This window comes from Cibotium barometz, chromosome 5 (assembly GCF_041138505.1).
Source record: "Cibotium barometz isolate CiBa-2024 chromosome 5, ASM4113850v1, whole genome shotgun sequence".
Classification (NCBI taxonomy): Eukaryota; Viridiplantae; Streptophyta; class Polypodiopsida; order Cyatheales; family Cibotiaceae; genus Cibotium; species Cibotium barometz.
Genome location: NC_141050.1, coordinates 3,060,152 through 3,071,001, shown reverse-complemented (window position 1 = coordinate 3,071,001; position 10,850 = coordinate 3,060,152). Strand labels below are relative to the sequence as shown.

The 10,850-nt window shown below is 41.5% G+C and overlaps 1 pseudogene; it reads left to right on the top strand.

The window, feature by feature from the left end:
- The first annotated feature begins 7,513 nt into the window (after nt 1-7,513).
- Nucleotides 7,514-10,557, top strand: LOC147637964 (uncharacterized; annotated as a pseudogene).
- The last annotated feature ends 293 nt before the right edge of the window (nt 10,558-10,850 follow it).

Below are 10,850 nucleotides of genomic sequence, written 5' to 3'. Positions count from 1 at the left end.
GAACAAACTGTGCTGTGACACCACAATCAAAGGTTGCTCTTCTTTGGTCTATTCGTTCTACTCGAAAATGACGTCCATGTGACCAAAACGCCCCATATTTGTGATACTACAATGAGCACAAAAAGTTTGTTGATGGAGAATCAAACACAGAGACATGTAGAGGAAAAAATGAGAGACATGTAGAACTTAAACACTTACATGCCAATCGCATCCTTTTGTAAGCTCCTCCTCCTCCTCTGTTATAGGTAAACCAGCACGTTTGGCTTCTAAAATTGTAGCTTCTAGCCATCTACCTGTGGGAAAGTCCGGAAGAGCTTGCATACCTTCTGGATATGGGAGATTTCTTGTAGTGCGATTCCTTCTGAAACTTAAACGATCTTGTACTCGCTGTCGCTTGAGAGCTTCATATGTCTCAATCCACTTCTCCATTACATGAGAGTTCAAGATGCAAAATTTGTTGATTTTTTCTCTCAAAGTGTTATCCATCTTTCTCTTAATGCCTTGGCCTTGAGGTTCCTCACCAATGACTCGCCTGTTGGACTCTTGAGACCATAGTCGAGGTATCTCTGGATCTGAGGAACTTAAATATTCAGTGATGTAAACAAGGGACTCTTGTATCAGCCACCCTTCTGACATACTACCCTCTGGGCGAGCCATTTGGCGAACAAATCCCTTTAATGTCTTCATAAACCTCTCCAAAAAGAACATCCATCTTGAATGGACTGTTCCAGCAACTGCAACCTCATCTACAACATGAACTAGCAGATGCATCTGGATTGTTAATAAACTTGTAGGGAAAAACTTCTCTACCATGCAGACTGCCTCTATGGAGTTTAAACGCGCTGTCTCCAAAGTGTCTCTCTTTATCTCTTTTGAAGAAATCCAGCGCACCAATGTGCCAATCTTATAGATAGTAGCTCTAATGTCTTCAGTGAGGCAATCTTTTATTGCTATGGGTAGCACAAATTGTAGAAACTTGTGCCAATCATGACTCTTGAGACCACTAAGATCATCATCCTTTGTAAATGCACTTTTCAAGCAATGCATACAACCTGTCGGAGTCCGAAACTCTGAAATTGTCCTCTTGACTTGTTGTTCCTCCATCTTGCTAAAAACCCATGGGGCTCTTGGAAGTAGCACCTTTTCATTGGGTCTAGTGCGAGCCCACAACTCTTGCATACAACCAATCTCTTCCAAGTCATCCCTTTGGCCTTTAGTATCCTTTTTTCCTGTCATGGTCTTCCACAGAATGTCAGCTACATTCTTGAAAATATGCATCGGGTCAAGCAAATGGTTTATAAGGAGATCACCCCAATAGGGGAGTTGGTGAAAGATAGAGAGCCTCTTCATCCCAGGACATGCCAAGTTGCCACATTCCTCCCATTTGATCTTCCAATCGCTTGCCTTCAATGTACTTGGAGGAGGTCTTCCTAGATTACCATCCCGCAATTCATGATTTTCTGGCAGATACCTAACATGTCCTTGGTAGACATTCTTTCGTAATGCTTTTGAGTATCTTGAATCAAGTCGAGGACCACATACAGGACATGCATTGTAACCCGATATAGCCAAACCTGAGCATTCTCCATAGCCAGGCCAATCATGCATTGTCCACATGAGAATACCTTGCACAGTTGTACCTCTTTGGCCGTTGTGGGGCTTTGACATGTCCTTCACTTCAATTCCGTTCCACAAGGTGCGTAACTCATCAATAAGTGGTGCCAAATATACATCCATGTTCTTCACCTTGTACTTTCCTGGAACTATTAATGAGAGCAACAGATGACCTTTCTTTATTGCTAACCATGGCGGAAGATTATAATTCACAAGGCAAACAGGCCATGTGCTCCATGAAGAGCTCCTTAAACCAAAAGGGTTAACACCATCCATTGCTAGGCCAAGACGGAGGTTTCTAGGTTCTTCCTTAAAAGCCGGCCATTTCTCTTCAATGTGTCTCCATGCGGGTGAGTCTGCAGGCACACGCATCACTTCATCTGTGGATCGAGTTGTGGCATGCCATGTCATCAAGCTTGCTATTGATTTGCACCTGAACATGCTTTTTATCCTTGGAATGATTGGAAAGTGCCTGAGAACCTTTACCGGGACAGCTTCCCCCTGAACATCTTCTCTATATCTGTTAGAGCCACAATGGGGACATTCTTGCAAATGCTCATATTCATGGCGGAAGAGGCAACAATCATTGCGACAAGCATGAATATTATTGTAATCCATGCCTATGGATTTCAATAACTTCTTCGCATCTGCACGAGATGGAGGCATCTCGTTGCCAGGGGGCAATATTTGATCTTTCAAAAGCCTGCAAGTATGGCAATATCTGATCGTTACTATTAAGATTTTCTCAAGTACAAGTTGATAATTTAACATTTCAACAGTACGTGTAATCTCCAAAAAAAGACCTTACTTGAATAGTTCAGTGACACTTGTATTAGACCATCCAAAAACTGACTGCAAATTTAGCATCGTAAGAGATGCACGCAATACAGATATGTTGGCACCATTGTATAATGGAAGGCGTGCAAGTTTACGCATGGCCTCTTCCTCTGGTTCATAATTTGACCGTTGAGAATGTCGTGGTTGATGATCTTCATGTTCATGCTCCTCGAAGAGAGCTTCTTGTTGCTCAATGAAGGCATCCAACATTTCTTCCATTGGACCTTCTTCCATTCCCTCGGGTGCTGTTAATTGAGCTCCCTCTGTCACTCCCTCCTGCGATATCCTCATCCTTTGTTGGGGACGAGAATTCACAGGCGCAATGTTATCAAGATGCGGCTGCACACTTGCTTGGTTGTACGATTGAAACCGTAAATTTTGCAAGCGCTCCATTGGAAATATTCCAGCATCATGAACATGCTCGTTGCAAATCCTTCGTTTTCGAAAGATTTGGTACTTACATCGCATGCATGGACACGCTATTCTCTCTTCAAGATTGAGAGGCTCCATCTAGCAGGATAACATGTATATGCAGCTCGTTAAACACAAATCAGCTTATCTCCTCTCCATACAAAAGTAAATAGAATTTGCACAAGGATGGAGAGAGAAGCTATCTCTATTCATAAATAGCTGTTTATATATAAAGACCTTATGCAATAATCTAAATGCATATTATAAGTATAAGCTTGCATAATAAGGATTGAATTACGGTTTTGTAAATTCCGCCAGAGTCTCCTTTGTAATTGAAACCAAATCTCAATTGAAAATGCAACTTCTTAAAACTTGTACGCAATACTCTTTGCATCCCACAATGTCATGAAAGATCATATGCATTTGCAATATCCACACAATATGACAGAAAAGGGGCCCCATTGCCCAAATGCATCCACAAAGTCGATGGTGAGGATTGTTGAGGACGCGCGTTGAAGCTTGCCGATCTCCCGGCCAAGCTCTTCTCACCCCTTCACCGAGTTTTCCTCCAAGGTGAAGGTTGAGGCCATTTCTTCACACCGGTGTACCTAATCCCCCTTCGTACCGCTTTACCAAGCAATCACGGCACAAAGAGTTCAAGCCATTCTCCCCTTGGCCTCTCCAACCAATGCCAAGGTACCCTTACACATTGCTAGATTCTATAGAAACTTGAAGTGGTTGCAATGGTGAGTGTAGGTACAAAATGATGTGGATAATATCAAATGATAGAACAAGTTTGTTGGCTTACAAGCATTGAGCATGACTCATGCCCTTTTACAATTTAGAACTCAGCAATAAAGCATGGACTCATGCCTCAATCCATCATCCCAAAGCTCCATTGGAAATTAACAATTCACAATGCCCTCACCATGGCATTTGCATAAGCATTTGTTAACCACAATCAAGGCATTTGCAATTGCATTTTAACAATCCCTTTCATATAAGCCATATGCATAAGTCTACCTGCGTACGCTCTATGCATAAGCCATATGCATAAGTCATATGCATAAGCCTTATGCATACGCTCTATGCATAAGTCTTATGCATACGCTCTATGCAAGACTTATGCATAATCTCTATGCATAAGCTCTATGCTATATGCCTTATGCACTATTATGCTAACCCTTAATCCCTTTCACATAAGCCTTACGCACACGCTCTATGCATAAGCCTTATGCACACGCTCTATGCATAAGCCTTATACATAAGCTCTATGCATAAGCCTTATGCACACGCTCTATGCATAAGCCTTATGCATAAGCTCTATGCATAAGCCATATGCATAAGTCTACCTGCGTACGCTCTATGCATAAGCCATATGCATAAGTCATATGCATAAGTCTTATGCATACGCTCTATGCATAAGTCTTATGCATACGCTCTATGCAAGACTTATGCATAAGCTCTATGCATAAGCTCTATGCTATATGCCTTATGCACTATTATGCTAACCCTTAATCCCTTAAACATAAGCCTTATGCACACGCTCTATGCAATTACGCTCTATGCATAAGCCTTATGCACACGCTCTATGCATAAGCCTTATGCATAAGCTCTATGCATAAGCCATATGCATAAGTCTTATGCGTACGCTCTATGCATAAGCCATATGCATAAACTCTATGCATAAGTCATATGCATAAGTCTTATGCATACCCTCTATGCATAAGTCTCTTGCATACGCTCTATGCAAGACTTATGCATAAGCTCTATGCATAAGCTCTATGCTATATGCCTTATACACTATGCTAACCCTTAATCCCATCACCCAATGGTGTAATAAACATGATCTTGTTTTACGTACATGGATAATAAAGATTGCAAGCTTATTATAGGTTTTATGCATAGATATTAAATTAATCGTATGTGTTGTAAGCTTACAAGAACCCAAAACTAACCCTAAACCATAAAACAAGGATGCAAAAATTCATATGAAATAGCATAAACAAGAAAAATCAAAAGAGGATCTACCTCTTTTTCGCAAAGCTGAAGGAGAGCTCGAGGATTGGTGAAAGATTGGTGAGGTGAAAGAGCTGCAAAACAAAATATTAAACAAACTAATTAGTAAATTAAACACAAAAAAAAGAACTAATACAAAACCCTAAAATCTCTATGCATGCATTAGGAGATCTATGCATACATAGAGAGCTCTAGATCTCAACATGCATAGAGAGCCAAAAAAAACACAAAACCCTAAATGTCTTAATTTTTCAATTAAAAACTAAAAGCAATTGCAATAACATGTTAGGAGAAGGAGAAGAGGAGAAAAGAAGAATGAAGGAGAAAAGAGGAGAGAGGAAAAAAGAGGAGAGAGAGGGAAAGAGAAGAGGGAGAGAAATTACCTCTTCCGCTTGATTTCTGCGAAAAACCAGAAAATAGGCTCTCGGCTTGTGAAAAACTTACGAGCGTCGGTATATGCGACGGAATATGTGTCGGAATATTCGTCGGTATATGCTACGGAATATGCGTCGGTATCGGCGTCGGAATAAGCGTCGGTATAGGCGTCGGTATACGCGACAGGAAATGAAAATTTAAAAAAACCCCGCCATACTTGTCTCCTCCAACATGACGACGGACATACCGACGTTCGACATTTGCGTCGGTATTTTGGCGTCGGTATGTCCTCAACCTCTTGTAGTGTAATTGCTAGGGTTTGACACTTACCTCAAATAAATTTCTTATTCTCTTGTATGCTTGTATGCCCCCTTGTATACTTGTATGCTCTCTTGTATACTTATTCTCTTGTATGCTTGTATGCTCTCTTATATACTTAACTTGTATTAGTAGTTATTTATAGATAAAGACTTTACTTATCTTTTTCTTTTTGTGGCTAGGTCAAGGCATGAGTTGGCTAGGTTAAGGCAATCTTCTCCAAAGAAGATCAACCACGTACAAGCTTCTAAAAAGCATAAGAGGTAGGCCCCTTGAATCTTTGTTATTTTTGCACCTTCAAGTGCTGGGGATTATTTCTTGAGTTTTCTTTGCCTCTAGTACTTATTCATGCATTAATCATAAAGCATTAAACTTAATTCATTATGCATTCCTGCATTAAGCTGATGTATTATTGCATTACGCATTCATGCATTAAGCTTAATTCATAATGTAGTAAGATTATGCTTCATGCAATATTGCATAAGCTTTATGCAATCATGCATTAAGCTTATGTATGATTCATTAAAGTTAACATATAATGCATTCATAAGCTGAATGCAATAATGCATTAAGCATAAGATTAATACATAATACATTCATAAGCTTATGCGTTCATGCATTAAGCTTATGTATTATTACATAAGCCATTAGTTAAAATCGAAACTCATTTTGGGGCCTTTTGGCTAGAAAGAAAATTCCTTCTCCTCCAATGAGAGAAAGACCAACGTAACATTAGAACAGAAGAACCCCCATCTAAAGTAAAAGATACAAAGGAGGCCTTCAAATCTGCCAGTAGAGAGGATGACATCAAAATGGAATGTCTAACTACAGATACTTCTGGTAACTACAGATACTTCTGGTGAAGCCCAAAACACAGAAGATTAGTCCATGGACAAGTGGAAGAGCAAGCTGAAGTCAACAAACCAAATTAGTAATACAATGCAATTGTATATTTTGAAGATGAAAGAATGTCATCCTTATTACTCTTGTACATAAAAAGATTGAGACTTACATGTATTTAGTTAACCATAGAAGATATGAAGAATGTCATTTAATATAATCTTTGTATAGTTCTCTCTCTTCTTTGTAATACCTATTGTCATGTTAATATAATATATATAATATTAAAAGATATATGTGTGTGTGTGGGGAATTCAATGCAAGGAATCCAAGGGTTTGAATAATAATAATAGGAGAGCAAGATTTAAACTCATAAAATCCAAGTTGACATAATATTAAAAAAAATTCCAAGCCATAGAATTGTGCAACAACAACAACACAACCAATGCAAGCCTTGCAAGGATTTGAATTTTGAATATTGAACTTATTGAAGGCCTAATAGTTTATTATTATGTATTAATAATAATAACCATAGAAATTGATAGAAACGGGCATGTATTTTAATTGCCCTTCCATTGACGTTTTGGCTATTTTTTAACAAATTTTTTTGAAGAGGGGTATCTTTACATTTAGCTTTTCAAATGAAATTTTCCGTATTAACTTGGCTTTCATGTGATGGGTTAGAGGGCGCAGATGGCCGTCAAATCCGGTCACTGAACTGTGCTGGTTCTAAGTACTACACCATCATGCATGCCATATTGAAAAGTCGTGTGTGCACTGTGGACGACAGCTCCTTTACAGGACTGCTAGCTCCATTACAGGCTTTAACAACGCAGACGACACAGGCCTGGAAAACGTTCGTATTGAGGGAAACTCCTCACGCGGAAAGCTAAGAAGATAAGGGTGCGCGCAGCGCAGCAGTGTTCGAACTTCGAAAAGTTATCGGTTACGACAGAAGCTGGCTATTGTACACATGTGACATGGTACTTAATGGGTAAAGACACAAGCCTCGCGTGGCACATGTAATTAACGGGTAAGACACACATTTTATTTATTTATTTATTTTTTGCTTTTAAGGGGCGGACAGCCTCACCACCCAGCAGTGTCGCTTCTTGTTCTCTCGCTTCATTTCGTGCCAGCATCCACTGGAGACAGGTTTAAACCCACCACCCCCTGTCCTCCTTCTTCTAATTGTTGATATGGCCTGCGCTTCGCTCGCAAGAATCTTTTTTTTTGGGTGTTATGACTGATCGCTCATCCTATCGAATCTATTCATTCATTTGTGAGTTTAAGCCTTTTTGCTGCTATTGGTGGTCTTCTACATGCATGCCTGTCTCGGAATAACTAGAACCAGGCCTCACTAATCCTCTTTCAGATATATGACGCCGTATTTCTTCTTTTTTTCATGTACTCACTTTGCTCTGTCTACTAGTAGCTCGCGTTAGATAAGGATAAGCAGCCAATGTTTTAGATAAATTATCTGCAGCTCTTCTCTTCTCTATCAGTTGTTTGCTAAGAGTTCATGCACTGGGCCTTCATCTTTATTTTTCGAAGCCGCCCATTGATAAGCAAGTCGTTGAGGTTATTTTCCTTTTTAAAGGCCGTGATTAGGACTAATGTAGCAGTTTACCACGGTCTGATTCAGTTATGGTGCAAGCTTCTCGATAAGAACTACAGCCTGCTGCCATTTAGGAGGAGAGAGAGAGAGAGAGAGAGAGAGACAGAGAGAGCTGGCATTGGTCGTCTGCTGCCATTTAATTAAATAGGAGGGAGTGTGTGTGTGTGTGTGTAAGCTGACATTATTGGCCGGCGTCGTTACGTGAGTGGGTCGGGTCAGAGTTTCACCTCGAAGTAAATGACATTATTGGCGGCAGGAAACTTATAGGTACAATTGTTTTGCTAAATAACGGCTAAGAAAATCACTGAAATAATAATTCGGCTGCTTTCTTCTTCTTCTTCTTCTTCTTCTGGGCAGGAAGGAGCACTGCACGGCCGGCGCGCATCATTATAATTTGGCGGGAGAGAGAAGAAAGTCATGGTGAAGAAGTCGGATATATATCTCCATGACGATGTTTATCCCAAGAGGCTATTGGATGTGAAGGCCACAGTGGAGAGCAAGACTGGGTTCTGCTTCGTGGTCCCTACCAACTGGGACTTCCATATCGTCTCACACACGTGGACAGATGCCATCAGAGCATTGGTCAAAGACTGCAAGGCTATCCTCGCAGCCAATGGGTGGACAAAAGAAGCAGACCCACAAGGCCTAATCTATGCCCAAACCATCGGCAAATCCCAATTTAGTGACAAATCCTACTACCCGGATGTTATAAACTACCTCTCTATTCTCCAATCCGATGGGGTGGAAAGGGTGTGGTTAGATGCGGTATGCATTAATCAGTATGATGCTGATGAGATGGCCCTAGAGATGCATCTAATGGGGGGTTATTACAGTCTAAGCAGGGCTTGCTATGTGGCACCACATGGGATTGGATCCACCAATGGCTTCAAAGTGCTGGAGTCCGATCAGAAGCTCCCACGTTGGTTCTCAAGAGTGTGGACCCTGCAAGAGTATATGTTGCCAGAAAAGTTGTATTTTCTGGTAGAGAAATTTGAGGATCGCATTATACAGTTTATTGAGAAGGAACCCAGCTCACACCCAGAGGATAAAGCCTGGATTGACTGGGATAGCAATGATGATCTCAGTTGTTATGGATTTGCTCAAGGAGGTGGTGATTATTCTAGAAGAAGAGCTGGTGGGTCTTCCTCTTCTGATCTCTACTTTTTGGGCGCCAAAGCTTACTTTGAGATGATGGGCACCCTCCTGGGTGTCCGTGTGCACGGCCTTTCAGACCTGCCGCCCAAGCTTTTTGAGGATTTTTATGAAGCTTTCGGTGAGCTTGCAGAGGAGTTTACATGGAAACCCTGGTTAAACAAATCAGGGTTAGATATGCCACGGATGAGGATGACAGAGTGCTGGGGATTCTGGGTCTCATTGGCTTCAAAGGTGACTATGAACTGAAAACGAATCGGACAGTCGATATCCAACTGGTGGGATTGGCCAAGCTCTTGTTTAAGCAAAAGCATGTAACAGACCTTCTCCTTAATTTCTGTGCAGCGGAGTATGAAGGCTATGAGGTAGCAGGCATATCCTGGGCTCCTGACCTTAGAGCTGATCCGGACACTAGCAGAGCCGAGTTTAGAAGGTACTATTCTGATAACTATGTGATGGTAAAGGACTATGCCGCGGTGGTGACCAATGTGCAAGAGGATGGCAGCCTTGTCATGAAAGCGCAGATTGCCAAGGGCAAATTAATCAAAACAACTGATGATGACCAAAGCTACCAGCTGAAAGTGGGCCTTATCTCAATTAACCTAAGGCATGACACTGATTTGGATGACAATTTACCTATCCATACACATTACGCTGAAAGTGACCATCGTGGATGGCTGGGTGGGGTGATGATAGCTGCACCGGGAATCCACAAGCTTAAAGGCGGCTCCTCTTCACACCAGGCCAGCTTCACAGTCTGTGACATTACTCTGGTGTTTTTGGGCCATGATAAGGATCCACGTAAGCACGGGGCCACGTGTGTGCTCATGGCATGCATTCCTATTGGGAACCAAAAGCAGCTTCTTCACAAAATTGGCACAATCCATCCGCACCCAAGCCTCACTGCACGTGCCAGAAAGCTCTTTGTGTCTGAGGCTACTCACGTTGTCATTGGTGGTGTGGGGGCTGACCTCACTCCTTACTTGGACAAGGAGTGCCAAGCTATCCTCAAAAGCTTGGCGGCCACCACCAGCACCAGCACCAGCACCAGCACCAGCACCACCAACAACTACTGACGGTAATTTATTATTATTATTATTTTGGCTTGCAAAGACTCCCTCCCTCCCTCCCTCCCTCCCTCCCACCCACCGACCCACCCACCCACCATCTAGAAGAAGATGAGCAGCCAGTCCTTACGAAGCATATGTGCCTACTACTAGTCTCTCGATCCAATTAGTAATTAGTAGTGTAGAAGTAGTATTGCTAGCATATCTCCACTAAAGTTCGGAAAAGGTGACCGTGGGATGATGGATGTAGCTGGTTGATATTTCTTTTCTAATTCCAAGCTTTGTAATAAAATGTTTCCGAACAAACTAAAGAGAGTGCCAATATGCTCAATACTACATTATCCAGGGGATTCAATTTTGATTTAGTTTTAAGAGTGGAAATCGATACATAATTAGCACACGAATTCCCTTGAGACCTTTAGAACGAAGATAGAGCCCAATGCCTCATCGAAAATGGGTGCACGCGATAGCGGATTTGCTATATAAGAAATTCACAAAGGTGTGGCCGTAAGAATGAGTTTCTAACCATTCCTGAATAGAAACATTCAAGGATTATCGATGGACATTTTTGCAAGAGGGCTTCAATATTGGTGGCCAAC